Source organism: Uloborus diversus, chromosome 2, assembly GCF_026930045.1.
Source record: "Uloborus diversus isolate 005 chromosome 2, Udiv.v.3.1, whole genome shotgun sequence".
Lineage (NCBI taxonomy): Eukaryota > Metazoa > Arthropoda > Arachnida > Araneae > Uloboridae > Uloborus > Uloborus diversus.
The window spans coordinates 33,103,509-33,123,885 of NC_072732.1; positions in this window are offsets into that span (position 1 = coordinate 33,103,509).

Here is a 20,377-nt window from a genome sequence, read left to right on the forward strand (position 1 = left end):
TCGAAACAAACGATGCGTGGTTCCGCGCGGCTGCGCAGTGCACGGGATGGCCTCAAGGAAGAGGGCGAAAGCAATTCCGAAACGAGAAAGATGAAGAAAAAGATATAATTTCTTTTTCTCACGAATTGGGATGCTAGGATGCTTTCGGCATTTTTTTTTCTTGATAATGTTTTTATTCGACGGACGTTGTCAACTCTTATTGTCAGGGCTGCGATGTCGGAAAGAAAATGACCAACTCGGGCTCGGGCTCAGACTCCGACTCCGCAGCTTTAACAGATTACAGACGCGGTGAGAAAATGATCTATTCCCACCCAGCAGTTTAAAAGTCTTTTACTCCCCACTCCAAAATCAATCCGGCTCCGCAGCTCTGCGAAAAATATACATGTGCGGAAAAAAATCTTCCTTTAATAAACTAATCCATTGCAAAATTGACGTGCTTGACTGTATGCTGCCCAACAGGAAGTCGTCGGTTCGATTCTTACCGGTGCAGAGGCCGTGATTTCCTTTCTTTGTGCTGTAAATCCTTCCCGTGTCATCTCGTCTGTTACAAAATAAAAATTAGCCACATTGCTTCGCCACCTTCGGCACATCTAGCTGCCTGTGTGCACCAACCACTATCAGCGTACACGGAGAATATTTGACCGGCTGGCATCGAACCCGCAACCTTTTAGTTGCAAGTGAAACGCCGTACCCATCAGCATAGTTCGAAACTTCCGCAGACCAACACTAACTACTCATAACCAATCTTACATATGACAGGGCTTAGTACACATTCCAAACGCACTTCTTTCGTTTTCAGTCATATACAGTATAACTTCGATTTAACAATATCGGATTTAACGATTTCCTCAATTGAATGATACATTTCAGTGGTCCGGAGTTTCAGCGGCGTGTATGGGGTTGGCCCAGGCCTGAGCCTGAAAGGGGCTCGAGATTTTCAAAATGAGGTGTGAAATATATGTAGGAACGTATAGGGGTAAACAATATGGAGGGGGTCTCGTAAAAGTCATTTATGCGGGCCCCAAATGTTCTGCGTACGCCCCTGCGGATTTCACTGCATTGAATGTCAATGCTCCTCGATTCAACGATATCCTTGACTTAACGATAACTTTTTCGAGTCCCTTGACAAACATTAAATCGAGGTTATACTGTATGCAGTTACAGTTAAAAAATTTGTGAGGCATTTCTCTTTAATCAAGGATTAAGTATCCCTGTCCACCCTGGCACTAAACTATTCTCGTAGGGTTGGACTTTGGAAATCAATAGGAGAAAGGAGAGAGGCGTTCGAACTCACAGTCTAAAATTTATTTACCAGGATCAAGCAGCCAGGCAGCAGCAAGCCAGGAAAAAAATGCAAACCTTCGCAAGCGTAATACGTAACATGTTCAAAAAACTTTACGCAATAACCATTATCCCAATTAACGTTCGCATACAGATTAAATAAAACAACAGGTATATGTTTTTTTACGAAGTGCATTTGATTTAAAACAAAATATACTGTTTAAATGAATGTACATTTATCAATACTTGAATTTTAATAACAGAATCTAGTACCCACATATTAATGTTAATTTCCACCTGTCACATTGGAAATAATAATAATAAAAAAAAAACCCACATTGTTGTTGGACAAGAGAACTAAATTTTTGTGACCTTTCGACGAAATTTTTACAAACTTATGTTTCATTTAGCTGCTCTATCCATCTTTAGCTACAAATCACAGCGACAACACAGCAGCACCGTGGTTTAAATATCATAGCAATTTAAAATTGACGTTTCATCGCCAATTGAGGTAGAAGCTCAAATTTCATAGAGAATTCTTATTTCGAACAGAAATTCGGTTAAAAAAAATCGTCATTTGTAATACAGTAAAATCCTTCTAATGCGGACACTAACGGGACAAACTTTTTTGTCCGCAATAGAGACGTGTCCGCAGGACAGGGTTTTAATAATGTTATTTGCATTGGAAATGGGGAATTAAAAATTGTCCGCATAAGAGGGGTGTCTGCCTTTGAGAAGCTTCCGTTAGGAGGGGTTGTACTGTAATATGCTACTTAAAGAGACTTCTTGGATGAGGGCATCGGGAGGGGGAGTCCTGTTCCAAGGCCGGCTGTAGTAAGGTTGTCGCCCTAGGCGATATTGACAAGTGCCGCCATGATAATAATAATAATATAAAATAATAATATATTAACAAAATAAAAATAATAGTAAAGTGCTTAAAATTAAAGTGAGTTTCTAAGTAAATTCCGAAATGGGTTTTGCATATCCAAGCCCTGATACACACTTTAAATGATCTTTTTTTAGCATTAAAGTAGTGCATCTTATGGCATTGAAACATATATCAATATTTTCACAAATACTTTTAAATTACGCAATTTGCCAACTCTAAAATTAAATGTAATTTCTAGTTTAATTCCCAACTATGTCTTGCATATCCAAAAATTGGTACACTCTAAATTATTATTATTATTTTTTTTTTAGCATTGAAGCTAAGAATCTTATACCGCTAAAACAGATATTCATATTTAAAAAAAAATATTCAACATCGAAATTTGCCACCCATACCCCAATAGCCGGACCTGTCCTGTTCTCCGAAGTTTAACAAATGAAGATATCGATAACTGAGACTCTGAACTTTTTGATGTGTTTCTATATTTGCCACAAACTAGGGATTAGTATTTATCCATATTGCTGGTAGTTAAAATTAAACGAATATTGGCCAAGATTTTGACAATCGTCTCAAAATCTTAATTATTCACCCCTCCCGAAAATAGTATATTTTCTTGCATGTAGCGAATACAGGTTGTGTGCGCTTCCTGCATTGATATTAGGCTGACACAGAAACAACTTTTACAGAGTTCTTTGATGCTTTTGTTTCCAATTTGTATACAGTAGATTTTGAGATAAAAATGCCATTCAAAGGGGCGATGGCGTCTTGACGAAAGAACTATATTATAGCTTCAGAAAATACGGTTTAAGGCTCAAAAACTTTCAAAACCCGATATGCACTGAGTTAAAGGTATAAAAGCGAAAGCCTAGAGTTCCAAAATAACAGACGGAATAGATTTGCGATTAATTGTTATGTACAGCCCTTTAATGCTATAGATCCACTTCGGAAAAAAAATCTCAAAATAACTAGCAAGAAGTTTCGTCAAGAACTAAACGAGTCTCCTATTCCGTATATGAATATCTACTTTCTAGTATCTGATCGACATTCTCAAAATAAGCAACAATTGCAAATTATTTCAAACATAACTTATTGACATTTAAAGCTGATCTCTAGAAAAAAAAAAAAAATGCCGCGCTCATCTAAAGAAAGAGATGCTTAAAAATATAAATAATGGAACAAATAAAGTAGTAGCACCTTTTAAACAAAGCAGTTAATAAATTGTTTTCCAGTAAAAAAAAAAAAAAAAAAATCTTTAATCACATTCAAAAAGAATTAAAAATAATAAGGTCATTAAAATTGATACATTATATCAGGGGAAAAAAAAAACTAAATGTACTTTCAAAAATGAATTCACAACAATTCGCAACTCCAGAGCTCGAATACGCTACCTTGCGGTGATTAACAATACTAAAGAAAAAGGTAAAACATTCCATTCCACGTGTTTTCTTTGGGGTAAATTACAGGCTTCAGACCGTTTGTGGTGTAATGTACAGCGAAACCTGTGTAAGTTGACCACGTGCGGTGCAGTACTTTGGTGGTCAACTTAGACAGGTGGTCAACTTATAAAGGGGGTAATGGTTTTTTTTTTTGTCATTTCTTGCACCATGTATTCATTTTTTTGACTAATTGACACTTACTCTTTTCATTCAACTCACTTTCATTGTTTAACATTACTTTGAAACAATAATTTAAAATGTTATTCAAATATTTTTAGAGGTTATTTTCTCAGAATGACGTATAATGTGTCATGTAAATTTAAAATTTCAGTAAATTGATCAAAAAAAGTCGTTGTTTATAAAAAAATATTTGATATTAATAGTTTCTAAAAATTCATAGCTAATCAAAAATAACAAATTTTTCGCTTATTTTTTTTTTCTCATATACATTTAATACATTTATAACCATGATGATCTACTTTTCAACAAAATAACTCCTTATTGAAGTTTGGCGCACTTATTAGACACTAGTTTTGGAAATTCCATATGTGTCAGCTAATTTTCTCTGGATTTCTCCCTTTTCAATTAATTTTGATATTTCATACTTTTTAATCAATCTCAAGTTCAACTAACTTTCTTTTTGAAGCCATTTTTTGTAAAACTAGAACACAAAGAGCAACAAGCTGGACTCTCATAGTTCTAAAAGGCAGTTGAAAATGAAAATGTCCTATTTCTTAACCCCTTGCACCAGAAATACTGCAATGCAAGTAACTTTTACTCTAGCACAATTCCAGTGTTGCCACAAAATATTGCAACTGGAAAAAAATACTTTGTACTTTTCTACTGACACATGTTTTCATTGAACAGAGAGTAAAAAAGGCAATCTCAAATAGAACAACAAAAGAAAAACAAGTTTGGAGAATGAAAGGATTCTTAGTAGTTTTCCAATGTGGTTAAACCTTCAAGGAGGTTTAGTTATGCTGCTGTTTTATTTAGTTGGTAAAATGCTGGTCTGGTATCAAAAATATTCTTGGAAAGCTATAAAAAAATAATAATAAAATAAAATAATTTGCTAAATTAAGTTTTAAAAAATAAACCAAGTGGTCAACTTACAAAGGGTTTTTTTTACAATACTCCAAACCAAATTTGGGGTACATTAGTGGTCAAGATAGACAGGTGGTCAAGATAGAAAGGTGGTCAAGTTACAGAGGTTTTCCTTCATTATACAAGATAGGACTAATTCTGTTCCTGACAAAAGCGGTCAACTTAGACAGGTGGTCAACTTACAAAGGTGGTCAACTTTACAGGTTTTACTGTAATTTCAGAAGAATAGAAAAGAAAGCTTCCCACAAACACGATGAAAAATGACTGTCATTCACTAAGCGTCAAAGCAAGTTATAAGTTACGGCATTTGTTTCTTTTACCTTTTTCATCCGCCATTAGACAGTGGTTGCAGCCCCCCCTATAGTTTATTGGAATTGCGAATAAAATGTCAACTTAAAAAAATAGTTTTCATTATAAAAAAAAATCGTCTGCGTTTATTTTTATGTTAAAACATAAAAAACTCCGAATTGCTCCACCAAGAACTAAGAATACATAAATTAAAACTTCAGAGTGAAAATAAAAACAAATTATACCAACAATAATTATTTCAAAGTAAAAACCTTGGCTGCGAAGTCAGAGTCCATCTCATTTTGGCGTTAAGGAGTTAGATTCGGGAGTCGGGATTTTTAATTCAAGAACCCGGAGTCGGAATCGGTTACATTCTCTCAAAGTCCGCAACTCTGCTAATGTTTGCGAAGTCGGAGTCGGACTTATTTTGGGACAAAGAAGTCGGAGTCAGAGTCGAGGACTTTAAATTTCCAAGAATCAAAGTCAGTCATTTTCCCTTCGTGTCTAAATTTTTGCCAAAACTACGGAGCCAGAGTCGAAGACGGGGAGTCGTAGTCCGACTAATTTTCGGTACAGAAATCGGTGTCGGAGTCGACGACTCTAATATTCTCGGAGTCGTAGTCGGGAGTTCGTCATCAAGAGCTATCTCCATCAAAATTTTTTTGAAGAAAATCCGCCTTTAAGGTTCAGGACCTATATTGACTTCTAGTTTCCCCGTAGGCGCTAATGTTATGGGATTTGAACTGTTCAAAATTAACCAAAAAATTGTTCAAATCAGAAAGATATTTCCTATACATGTTCTTTATCAAGAGCTTTTTCCAACAAAGTTTGTTTAAAGCGAATTCGCTCAATGTTTGGGATTTATATTTGCCTGGAATTTCCTCGCAAGTGCTAACGTTAAGTTTTCTTGAACTGTTCAAAATTGAACGAAAAATTCGGACGACAGACTGACAGACACATTTTCCCCATCTCAATACCCTACTCTCCAATTTTTAATTTTTCAATATTTATCTAATTATTTTATTGAGCAATCACGATTGCTTATTGTTCTCATTTGACGGTCCTTGGCGTTGTGGTTCCTTTTTCCAGCTTGGATCAGGGACACCAGCACCACCGCCCACCGGCCTCTGCGGGTGCGGCTCCGAGCACTGCCTCCTGGAATCAATTTCTCCTGGTCGATGGCGTCCATGTCCTACACACACACGCGCGCTCACACACACACACACTCATACACACACAAGCCTTCACACACATACACACACGCCTACGTGCATACACACAGGTCTACGCACACACACAAGCCTAAACATGCACGCACGCACGCGCGCCTACCCATACACACACGCCTGTACACACACACACACAACTATACACACGTAACCACCCAGGAGGAGGGGTAGGCTTGGGGGGACAGGAGCTGTTTCTAGAAACAATAGCCCCCAGTGAGTAGGGCCCTGTCGCAACTCGTGATTGCGAAAAACATAATTTGAATTCAAAATTTCAGAATTCAAGTTAATTTTTTATTTTTGACTCTTTTTTTAGCGATAGCCTTCTTTCATGCTTTTTGAGCAATCACGATAGCTAATTGCTTTCACTTGACCGTCCTTGATGTCCGGTTCCTTTTTCAACCCCACCGCCCTCAGCACGCGATTCCTCTGGTCCTGAGCACTGTCCCCCGGTAGCCGCTGCTCCTGGTCGGTGGCATCCATGTCTTAGACACACGCACGCTCATACACACTCACACACATACACACACGCGCATTTACACATATACACACACGCCAACGTGCATACACACAGCTCTACGCACACACACAAGCCTACACATACACAACTATACACACGTAACCGCCCAAGAGGAGGGACAGGAACCGTTTCTAGAAAAAAGCGAGTGGGGCAGTAACCAATGAGTAGGGTACTGTCGCAACTCGTGATTGCGAAAAACATAATTTGAATTAAAAATTTCAGAATTCAAATTAATTTTGATTTTTTTTTTTTAATGAATAAAAATAGCTTTATAAATGCAACAATAAGAAAGATAAATCGCAAACGACTGTCGTCTGCGTATTTCGCGTGAATTTAATGTTGGAAAATGACCAGAAAATCGCGGTGATTTAAACTTTTTTACTCTTGCCATCTTGTGTTTGTTAACAAATAAATGTTTGTAATTATTGAGCAATTACGATTGCTTATTGTCCTCACTTGACCGTCCTTGGCGTTGTGGTTCCTCTTTCAGCTTGGACCAGGGTCCTCTGCAGGCGGCGCGGCTGCTCTGGTCCTGAGCTATCCGCTTCTCCTGGTCGGAGGCGTCCATGTCCTACACACAAGCATGCCTTTACACACATACTCACACGCCTACGTGCATACACACAGGTCTACTCACACATACGAGCCACTCACACATACAACACGCACGCGCGCCTACACACACACGCACAACTGTACACAAGTAACCACCCAGGAGGAGGGGCAGTCTTGGGGGGACAGGAGCCGTTTCTAGAAACAATAACTCCAATGAGAAGGGTCCTGTCTCAACTCGTGATTGCGAAAAATATAATTTGAATTCAAAATTTTAGAATTCAAATTAATTAAACTTTTTTTCTTCTTTTTCTGATTTTTACTGAGAAAAAAAGGATTTCGCTGCTTCAAGGTTCTTTTGCGTGAGGATGATAAAGAAACTATTGGGGTTGTTGCATGGCAACATTAGGGCCCATTCATTAATTACGTAAGGGTCCCGAGAGGGAGGGGGGTTGGAAAAATCTCTACATGCTTTTACTTGGAGGGGGGGGGTCGAATGATTCTTACGTAATATTTTCCAGTTGATATTTTAAATTAAAAATCGCGCGGTTAAGTGGCTTGGCAGAGATCGTATTTCATTTGCTCCTGGAAGGTAAAAAACGCATTAAGATAAGCTGTTTTTTACTTGTTTTTCAAGAATGAAAGGTGTAAAATATAATAAAAGAATCACGCTGTGTATCTGCATGGTATTTTTTATTTTTGATTAGTATCGCATTATATACAAAAAATTTTGTCTAGATTTCGTTCAGTAAATATTTCTTTACACAAAAAGGTTTTTAAAGAAAATTCAATAACGAAACGATAAAAACGATCCCAGTGATGTAAGATTCGTAATTTTATTATTTTGAAAAACGAAATGGAATCTTACGTAAGATCGGGGGGGGGGGGGGTGTTGAATATCTTACTTACCTTTACATGGGGGAAGAGGGGTCAGAAATTGCAAAATCATCCTTACGTAATTAATGAATGGCCCCCCTAATTATACTGGTAAAATTATGAAATTTTACACTGAAACTAAAAGAGGAACAGTACAACGCGTTGCTTCCCTCATTTTCCAAAATGAGTTACGCAACTCATTTTTGTTTATGCTCGGGAACTGGCGCCCGTACATCAACCGATTACGTCACCAGAGTTCTATTCCCGACAAAGTTTTACTTGCTCCAGCTGCTTGACTACTAAACTTGTATACTTTTGTTTTCATAGGCATCTTTTTTTCTTCCTTCTTTTTCTTTTTTACTTTATGTCTTTCTGCGCTGAGGGAAAATTATTATTAGATTCGTGGCCATAATTCATGATTCGTTGCGTTCAGTTTGCACTTCAGTAACCTAGCGTTCTTTGAAAAATGTGTCAGATGAACCGGATCTTTGAAGACTGGAAATGGGGGGTACGAGGAGAGGGGATGGCAGCTAAATCAATGTTTCTCTTTTCAAACTAGAATGCGGATCTTTCCAGACTAGATTGTTCTCCAGACTGATAAATTTCTGTAGCCTGCAAACTGAAAGTCTAGTATTTTTGATCATATTGCATTTGGAATTTTACAGGAAGAAATAGGTAAAATAAAAGCAAGGCGTCCAGAAAAAATCAGGCTAAAAGATCCATCAAGATGGGCAGGACTGAAAATATTTTGTATACAGGCCCTTCATTTCGAATTTTTCGGGGGGATGTGAGCAAAGGATATATTATCAATGCAAACTGTACCAAATAAATAAATAAATAATAAAATAAAATAAATACTCCCATTTGTGTGTAAATTTCCAAAAGCAGAGGTTGGGGGGCAGGTGCGGATCCAGAAATTTTTGTATGGGGGGGTCAATTTTTAATGGTCAACATTATCTCTCATACGAAAAAAAGTATCAGTTAAGCAGGGATGCCGACAAAGGGAATGGCGCACACCCTCATGCTACGGACCCCCCCCCCCCAGATGAGGTCAAAATCCTTTCACACATATTTTATATATATATATATATATATATATATATCCCCTCCGCTAAATTTTTTAATGGCGCAACCTGCGCCATGGAACACATTTTCATCAAAATTCATATTTCTGCAGGCAAACATGCTGGTCACGTAATTTTGAATATATGACATTACAGCTATAAAATGGTTAGAAAAAGCACACACAACACACACGACATATGGTTTGATGGAAGAGTACTCTGAAAAACGTTAAGCTCATTACAGATGATTGTTCTTTTGAAAATGAACAAAGAACTCGAAATAGCTATAGCCCCAGTCAATCCCTTGAATTATGACGCGCTAAGAAGAAATACCTTACAGAACCAAACAAAGCAAGGTTTACATCGATTCTATGTGCATTTACTATTTTTAGTTAAATAATTTTGAATTTCTTGTCACAGGGAGGTCAGTTGGCCCTTTGATCCTCCCCTGAATCTGCCCTTGTTGGAGGGTGGGGACAAGCATTTTAAATTTCGCAATCAAACTCAACCGTCTTTGAAGGAAAGGTTAGGGGAGGGGCACACTGAGGTCTTTAATTAGCAAGGAAGCTCAGAGCTGAGCAACTGTACTTTTCTAACGATATTTTTTTACTTATAAAATAAAATGCAAATTAATGTCAGGTATGATGGTATGAATATGAGTTCCAATAATATAGGGTTCTTCAACTGTTTTTGTTCCTTGGATGCATTTATCCCAAACTCATATTGTTGCCTTCAAGAGGGTTCTTTTTGTGACTGATTTAGTTTTCCTCTTGTTTTCCTTTCCCTTTTTCCTGCGGAGTCGGAAGAAAAGTGAAAAACTTTGGCTCGGGCTTCTGAAATTTTGGAACCTTCAATACCTTCACCGACCCGCAGACTTTGCGGCGCCAGGGGGGAGGCGGGAACACGCCTCTGACTGACCCACTGAGCCCAAGAAAGTGGGAGAAAAAAACACAAAATACATTTTAACAAGTTAATTAAAAAACTATACTCAAGTTTTAACAGATGAAAATATTTTTGTGACGTTTTGGTAAAAATGTGTCTGAAAATTGAAACGGGGGGCAATAAAGTTATGAAAGACTTATTTCCTTGCAGAGATAACTTATAGACAAAATGAGTTTAAAAAATTAGGATAAGAAAAACTCACAAAGCTACCCAGAAGTGTTCAATCAAGTAAGTTAAAAAAAAAAAAAACCCTTCAAAACAATATAATAAATTAAAATAAATAAAAAACAATATAATGATTAAACAAATGAATTCAATAATGATTAAACAAATGAATAATGATTTAAACAAATGAATTCAAAATTTCAGTAGAAATATTGAAGCCGTCAAAAACGTGCAGCAATCACTCGTTAAAAAAGTTGCTTTTACTATTTTTTTTGGAGGGGGTCGGGGGGTAGAGCAATCTAGTGAGTTAGTTAGGAACTCAAATTTATACAATTTACAGGGACCCAAAATTTACAGATCCGGGTCTGCTCCGACTCTTGAAAATTTAATATCTTCGATTCCCGCCTCCTTTTCTCCAAAATGAATCCAAATTCAACTTCGCAGCATTTTACACCCCAGTCAGGCTTTTTGCATCAACTGCAAGTAACAACACTTCAAGAATAAGACTGCCGCGTGCAGGTAAAGGGCAGTAACTACAAATTTTTCATTTTTCATTTTTTTGCATTTTTGTCATCTATTGTACGTTATCTTTATTCTACAAACCTGTACAATTTACAAAAATTTGGTTTTTGCTGAAAAATAAAAGCGCAAAAAAAAAAAAAAAAAAAAAAAAGACGTCTAATTCCAACATTTCCTCATTGTTAGTATTGAATCCAAAACGCGTTTCTTCAAATATCTCGAAAACTCATTTCTGCAGATACTGCCGTTTACCTGCACACAGCAGAAGAAATAACAACGTCAAATAGCACAAATTGCCTTCAAGCAATTTGTGCTATTTGACGTTATTATTTCTTCTTCTTCTACTTTTTTTTTTTTTCAGTCACCTGTAATTTCTGTCATTTGATATTTTTATTTCTCATTTTACTTTTTTGGCAGTAATCTGCACTTTGTGCCATTTGACGTTGAGTTCTTATTTTATTTTTTATGCACAAAGGTATTTATTTAGCAATTCCAGATTTCAAAGGCGAATCATTTTTTTGTAAAAACCCAGTATGAAAATATTTTTATAAGTCGCAGATGAAAATTATTCGACACGTTTCATTCAAAACGCATTTGATTGCATTATCTTCATGAAAAAAAAAAGAATATTAAAGAACTCCCCCCTCCCCCAGAACAAATAAATAGAAATAAATAGAGAAAATTAACTAAAAAGAAAAAACAAGCGTGCTTCTAGAATTCTGCAGCACTAGACATAAGATATCCACACATACACAAAAAAAAAAAAAAATCATCCATAGAGATTCTATAAATCTAAATGAAAAATCCAGCTCTATTACTATACTAAAACGAAATGAAGTTTCCAATACGAAACAGGCTATTCATGCTTTTTATGAGGGTGCTGTGAATTGAATCAAGAACAGGTTCATAATGATTATGAAACACACCAACAATTCAAAAAGAATTAAAAAATTCTCCTTCATAAGACTGTACCGAACAAGAAAGGTCAACACATTAGAGTTGAATAACTGCTGTAAGAAATCCGTGTAAAACCTGTTTGAAGGTGTCTCAAAGAAGGTTCTTCGAAAATCACGTCTCTTTGATTTTTTTTTCGTCTCCATGTTATTGCAACGTAAGTTGGTCAAGCACGTTTTTGTAGAACTTACGTCACCACACGTTAAGTTTTAACCTTGGTTTTGAGAAAGTCTTTGCTGTCACGTATAACTTTCAGGTTTCATCAGAAATGCTGGCCAAAGAATCCTCCAAAGTAAAGTTACGATTCAGGGACACTCCCCAAATTCGGAAATTTAAAAAATCATAGAAATTCAAAACAGTCAAATGAGAACAATAAGCAATCATAATTGCTCAAAAAAAAAAAAAAAAAAAAAAAAAAAAAAAACCGACGGTTATTAAATGAAAGAAAGAAATCTGCTGATGTGTACACTACATAACTTGATCCATGTTGAATATTCGATGTCATTTTAACAACTCAATAGAATAGATGCTTGTACTCTTATACGCGTATTGGAAGTAATACTTCTTAAATTTAATTTTGGGTCATAAGAAATGTTAAATATAGTTTGGCACTTTCAAATACAAAGAATTTTTATGTTTTTTAAAAATTAATTTAGCTTCAGGTTCAAAATTTGAAGGAAAACATTGCTATGTTTTGTAAGAAATTGTTTGTGATAACAATTTCTATTAATAAATGAGCAAGAATAATTCTAATTTTTAAAATATTTTTTTCTTGCTTCAACATTGTATAGTTGTGCATGTAGAATTTGAAAATATGTTTTAAAAATTTTGACATTAGTTCCCTATCCAAACAATCAATTTTATTTTTCAATGCATTCATTATCAGTACAATAAAAATAAAAAAACTGCATGAGCTACAATAAAAATAAAAAAACTGCAGATAAAGCACTGGATTTAAATAATTCTTCAGTAATAATTTCATTTTTCAAGTGAAATTGAAAAATAAATAAATGACTAAAAATAAAAGTTATATTTTTTTCAGAAAAAAAAAGTATAATAAAAAAAGCACTTTTTAGAAAAATCAACAATTTTTGGAGGGAGTGTGAACCCTTAAAACCCACCCCTTAAATACGGCCTCGATTCAGGGTAACTTCGAGCCACAACGTATCTATTTTAAACAGCTCCATTCAAATTTCAATAATGTTATTGTCAGGCCCGTGTTCAGATTTTCATAAAGGGAGGGGTTTTTAAAGCTACCAAATTTTAACTCGAGGGGGGGGGGGGAGTTCAATTCTTCAATCCCTCACAAACTTTAGTTTCACGTAAAATTACGTAATCTCAGTATGGCATTTCTATTCCTGTAAGGACTGCTATGCCCCCTCCCTACTCCCCCCCCCCCCAAAGGATAATTCTGGCTGCACAAGTGACCGCAATATACCTTCATTTTACTGCTTCTTTTTAATCAAACATTTTTTGTTTCGAAAAAAAACCATGCTTCTTTTTAATGATAACTGGTTACTCTGTGGTATATTGCAATTAGTATTACAAAATGTCCACAGATTCTTTTATAATTCAGCATGGCATCATAATGTATATAAGTTTTATATTCTGAAATAATGCTTAATAAACGTTAAACAAAACAAGAAATAACTTATTGCAGATTCAAGTTACATTACCAAACACAATCACTAATGCATCTTCATAACTGCAACATAAGCTAAATCCTTCATAATCTCCTTAAGTAATATTAACTTTGGCAAGCAATTATGGCTTTATACTGACAAATCATTGAGTGCTTCTTCCACCAGTTTTTCCGAAATATTGTTCCAGTTGGTAAAGCTCTAACAGTCGTATTGCAGATTTTTTTTTCTTTATTTTTCCTTTTTTTAAAGAAATGCTGCACACAAACTTTTACTTTAAAACTAGTCAAATTTACATTTTCTTAATTTGGCTTATTATTTTTACCCTAATGGGAGGGGTTTAACCCCTAAAACCCACCCCTTGGACACGGCCCTGGTTAATGTACTTGCTGCTATGAAACTTAAGAAAATTTTACAATGTACTATAGTTATCGAAAATTTGGAGGCACTACTTATTAAATCTAGGGGCGATACAGACTACCATTTTAGGGGGGAGGGGTCATGCTCAAGAATGACCCCCCCACCCCTTCTTTCCCAAGAAAAAACCTACAGCTTTGGGTACGAAAAATTTCTGAAACTACTTGGGTGGCAATAAAAAGCCCAAAATCGGCAAGGAAAATGCACCTAATAAGACTTGAATGTTGCAAATACAGTGAAGCACCGTTTACATGTTTCTATTTTATACGTTTTTGTCAATTATATGTTTTTAAAATTGGTCCCTGCAAAGTCACATTAACCTATACCTATTATAAGTTTTTTCGTTTGTACGCTTTTTTCATAGTCCCTTCAAAAACGTATAAATAGTGCTTCACTGTAATGTCATAAGTAATGAAAAAAGTAGTATTTCAAATTTTTACTTTAAAAATAATTAATAAATTTAAAAGACCACTAAAATCGTAAAATTTTATTCATAAAATGTTCGAACACAATTCGGAAGGATGCTATTGTCGACGGTTTTGGAAGGGGGGGGGGGGCAGGAACCCCCTCTTGTATCCATCACTGATTAAATCCATTTAAAATGAGTTATTAGCCTGTTCCAAAGCTATTCTGTCATTTAGGGTCACTTTATTTTAATAAAAGTTGCACAAATTTAAAGTAGAAAAATAAAATTTCTAAATGTTTAGGAAATTTTATTTTCTCACTATTTTTGTCAGAAATTTAATTATTGCATTAAACTGATTGATCTTGGTATTGTTTCTTGTTAAACTTAGTGTAATAATCAAAAGTTTTTCTGCACCTTTCAAAAACGGTTTAAAACATTTGTTTCAAAAGAGAACCACACTAACAAAAAATTTGATGTAGGGCCAAGTGAAACAGTAAAGGTAACTTACCTTCTTGAAAATGAACAAATTGGAAATTCGTTTTGAAAAATACGGGTTCATAAAGAAAGAACAGTATTTTATATTAAAACTTGCATTAAAACATATATTTTTGGAGCAAAATTCTTACCCTCAAAAATTAAAAAAGAAAAAAGTGGCAACTTTTTACTTTTATTTTACAAAGGGCAAAGTAAAAAATAAATTTTTTTTCCACCGCATTATTTTCTATTTGATTATTAGAAACATTTTTCATGAAATGAAACAGTTATTTAACTTGGGAATAAATGAATAGATGTTGAAAATGATAAATAAATAGGTATATTAATGTATGATATAAACAAATTAGTGAATGAAAAAGAAAATAAATGAACTATTAAATGTAGGAATGCATATTGATTAATAAATAAATGAATACATAAGTCATTTAATATATGACTGAATAAGCAAACGAAAATGAACTATTTCATTTTGCTTAAAAAGCACTTGACTAATTGTAGTAAACATTTAAAATGAAAATGAGCTTGATATTAAATAAATACATACTGAAAATAATATTAGTAGGTCTCAATTAATATTTAAAATGTTAATACAGTAAAACCTGTAAAGTTGACCACCTTTGTAAGTTGACCACCTGTCTATGTTGACCACTTTTGTCAGGACCGGAATTAGTCCTATGTTATATAATGAAGGAAAACCTCTGTAACTTGACCACCTGTCTATCTTGACCACTAATGAACACCAAATTTGGTTTGGAGTATTGTAAAAAACCCTTTGTAAGTTGACCACTTGGTTTACTTTTAAAAATTTTTACTTAGCAAACTGATTTTATTTTATTATTTTTTCATAGCTTTCCAAGAATATTTTTGATACCAGACCAGCAAGAAACAGCAGCATAACTAAACCTCCTTTTGAGTTTATCCACATGGGAAAACTACTAAGAACCCTTTTATTCCCCAAACTTGTTTTTCTTTATGAAAACATGCGTCAATAGAAAAGTACGTACAAAGTATTTTTTTCCAGTTGCAATATTTTGTGGCAACAATGGAATTGTGCTAAAGAGTAAAGTTACTTGCATTGCAGTATTTCTGGTGCAAGGAATTAAGAGATACGACATTTTCATTTTCAACTGCCTTTTAGAACAATGAGAGTCCAGCTTGTTACTCTTTGTGTTATAGTTTTACATAACATGGCTTCAAAAAGAAAGCTAGTTGAACTTGAGATTGATAAAAAGTATGAAATATTAAAATTAATTGAAAAGGGAGAAAGCCAGAGAAAATTAGCTGACACATATGGAATTTCTAAAACTAGTGTCTAATAAGTGCGTCAAGTTCAATAAGGAGTTATTTTGGTGAAAAGTAGATCACCATAGGGTTATAAATGTATATGAGAAAAATTTGTAATTTTTGAGAAGCTCTGAATTTTTAGGAACTATTAATATCAAATGAGTAACTTTTCATAAACAATAAGATTTTTTTTGATCAATTTACTGAAATTTTAAATTTGCATGACACATTATACGTCATTCTGGGAAAATAATCTCTAAAAATATTTGAATAACATTTTAAATTATTGTTTCAAAGTAATGCTAAACAATGAAAGTGAGTTGAACAGAAAGAGTGAGTGTCAATCAATCAAAAAATAAATACATGGTGCAAGAAATGACAAAAAAAAAAAAAAAACCATTATCCCCTTCATAAGTTGATCACCTGTCTAAGTTGACCACCGCTAAGTACTGCACCGCTAGTGGTCAACTTACACAGGTTTCACTGTAACAAGAACTTTATGATTTTGGAATAACAAAATAAATTTTTGAATTAAAACAAAATATCAAAATATGAGAATCAATTTTTGAAAATTGCTTTGATCTTCAAATTAGAGGTGTGACATTGATGGCAAAACATCGATGTTCGAAATTAAAACATCGATCTTTTTATCAATATATAACATACATTTTTGAGTGTACAACACTACAGACATAAATATGATAATCTCTAACAAATGTTTCTTAGTGGATCAGTAAATTCTTTTTTGGCATTGCATCAATTCATTTCATTATAGCTATTTTTTCAGAAATTTCTAAGTAAAGCCAATATTAAATTATTACATATATTCTCTAACCAATTAGGTACAACACCACATTTCACAAGGCCCAACAGAAAAAATAAACAAATCAGACCAGAGGAAGCTTTCCTGTGGCCGTTTATGTTTATAATACTCTCCATTGGAAAAAAATCCATGTTTATTTTGAATAGATTCATTTTATACTACGTTGAAGCTTAAATAGTTTTGGGAAAATTCAGATAATCTAAACACCGGCATTAGCGAATTTACTTTCTTTGAACTTTTCTATGCTATTTTCCAAGCAATGAGGATTCTGAGCCAACCTTTGAGGAGCATATGCGGTGGTTTTAAGAAGCATTTTGAAATTTGGCGGAGCAGCTCCGTATTTTGCATAAAATTCAATTAAAAGAACGAAAACCACTTGTCTTAAATTGTTTTTGAGCTTTGATAGTCATTTTAAGCACTAGCATAAAAATAAAAAACAACTTTAAACACTATGTCATGCTCAAAAACGCTCGGCCGGGAAATGAGGAGCAAAATAACTTTTTTGCAGAGCAGTTGGCACCCCTGTTTGAGCTTATTTTGCATGGTAGCTGACAGGAGCTCAGTTCCTACATTTTTCAAATTTAGGTGATGTAGACGTTTCCGAGAGTTCAATGCTTTTGGGTTAATTTACAGATACCATCGTTTTTTTTTCTTGTCTTGAAGATCGATGTTTTGAATCATTGATGTTTTTCAATCGATGCCACTTCTCTGTAAAAAAAAAATTATAACAATTTTCAATTAAAATACAAAAACATCAACATCGAAAGAACATCGAACCCAAAACATCGATGTTCAGGGTTCATACTCTATTTGGATGAAAAAATTCCATGACTTTTTCATGACTTCATAAAAATTTTCATGACCTTGTTACATGAAGAGAATAGTACAATTTAATATCAAACTTGCCAGTTTTTGGAAATAAGCATTAGCAAAACTTCTGTTTGAATGCCACTACCTCATCGAAGCACTTACTTGTGGTTGAAAAAATATTAGTATACACCTAACAAAAGTAAACTATTCTTACTTTTCTTCATCATATAAATTTAAATAAAGTGAAAATACAGTGATTGGAATATAATGATGCTAAAATGTCTAATAATTTTTCTATAAACAGGCAGAATGATAATGAATGGGACAAAGGTTAAATGAGTCATTAACTAAGTTTCAATAAATTCGCTTCAAAAATGCCATTTAGTGTCAACAAATCATGTAATCGTCCACATAACTTGACAAGGAGTGTTTAGGTTCTATAAAGTAAAGTGACATTCTCCACTAAATTCCTGTTTCTAAACCAGATATTTATTTAAAAAAAAACATTCAATAGTGAATAAATCTTCTGATTCAAATGTACTTGTTTACTTATTTGCATTTTCAAATGCATATAAATAGGTTCTGTAGTTCCAGAACATAGTGCTTGATCCATGACATTGAACATAGCAGTGGGCCATATGTTGGGCACATACTGTTTTAGAGTAATTAGAATTCCCCTATTTCTCCATTCTATCACCTGACTCAAGATCTTTGTTTTCAAAAACCTTCAACAAATTAATATAAACTCTGATATATTTAATAATAAAGTTTTTAAGGGTGATGGAAATAGAATTCGGACTCCCTCTGCGTTTTTTGAGTAGGCGTGGCAAAATGAAGAACATACAAGTTCACTACTGCACAATATAAAATAAAAGAAGTGTTGGAAATAATGATAAATTCAAAATGAGTGATGTAAAATCATATTGCGAAAAAAGACGAGCGTCTGTTACAGAAGTGGATGCAATATTTCAAAATTTGGTTTTGTTTTTGAGATCATACAATTTTTCAGTTTTAATAGCTTTTATGTGCAATACTGCTAAATCACTCAAGATTTTTAATGCTCTTTTAGCAACTGTTACTTTCTCTTTGCCCAGGACATTTTTCCATGACTTCAAATGAATTTCCATGACTTTGAATGAAAATTTCAATTTTCCATGACTTTTCCAGGTCTGAAATTTGCTTATCTTTTTTCCATGACTTTCCAGGATTTCCATGACCTGTACGAACCCTGGATGTTCCAAAGACATCGAAAGTAAAACATCAATGTTTCCAAAACATCGACATCGATGTCGCACCCCTACTTCAAATATAGCTTTTTCATGACTGGAATAGACTACGAGTGTTACTACATACTTAAATATTACCAGGTAGGTGAACACTAAAAACAGAGTAAATATTTAACCATTTCACTTAGCCCCACAATCCTCAACATACTTTGCTTCAACTGAATGTATTAAACACTAATATCAGAAGAAACATTTTAAAAGATAGGAGTTCTAATGATTAAAAAAAAAGTGTGTCGGAAAAAGAAAAAGAGGCAAAAAGCTGATATGCATTTATTTTATTTGTATAACAAATAAGATAGTCAATAACAGTAAAGAATAAAGATCACATTTTTGAATAACATTTCAATGTGGACGGATCTCATCACAACAATTTTTAAATTCCAGCAGTTTATATTAATATCTTACAACACAATAAAAGTCTTAATAATTCAATATGACTCAGCTATAATTGAGATTTGGATTTTGTGACAACAATTTCTATTAATAAATGAGCAAGAATAATTTGTGCATTAGTTATAATTTTAAAAATACTTTTTTTTTCTCGCTTCAACATTGTATAGTTGTGCATGTAGAAATTGAAAATATGTTTTTAAAATTTTGACATTAGTTCCCTATCCAAACAATCAATTTTATTTTTCAATGCATTCATCATCAGTTGGAAAATGCTAATTCTAAAGTGTTGCACAATTTAAGGCAGCAGTGATTTAATACATTATAGCAAAGGACAGAGAACAACACACTGTCAAAGAGCATGATGTTGTTAAAATCATTTACAGAATAACAGAATCTTTTGAGCAAAATAAAGAGCGCTTCGGTGACTAAACAATTTAAGCATTTTTAAGGACGATATGAATTTTTTCACCAAGAACTAGAGCCCTTTTTTAGTTCTGATTTGAAAGAGCCAGAAGTATTCCTATTTTTAAGACTCAATCTATGTATAAGACAATCTAAGCATTCAACAAGACAATCTAAGCATTCAACTTAGTAAGTAATTCTTACTTACTAAGTCTTATGAGCAGGGTTGGCAAGGTTTTGCGACACTACGGTAAAAACCGTGGTTATTTACCGTCCTCTCCAAAACCCTTACGTCCACAAGTACACAAATCAGATTATTGAAATTTCTAGAATGCATTTAAGCAAACGCCTAAACACTAATTCAAAACACTTCAGGCACTTCTACAGAACCACCATAACACTGAGTGTAGGTTGATAATCAAAATATCAGAACACTAACGTTGACTTCCTATAGGCACATTAATTTTACTTTTGCAGCAAAAAGCACATACCGGCAAACATTGTACAGTAAAACTTGTTTAGGGTGGAATGATCGCAGGACGGAAAAGTCTCTAAGAATAGATATTCCAATTAAAAAAAAAAAAACTTCAACTCTTTGAAAGTAA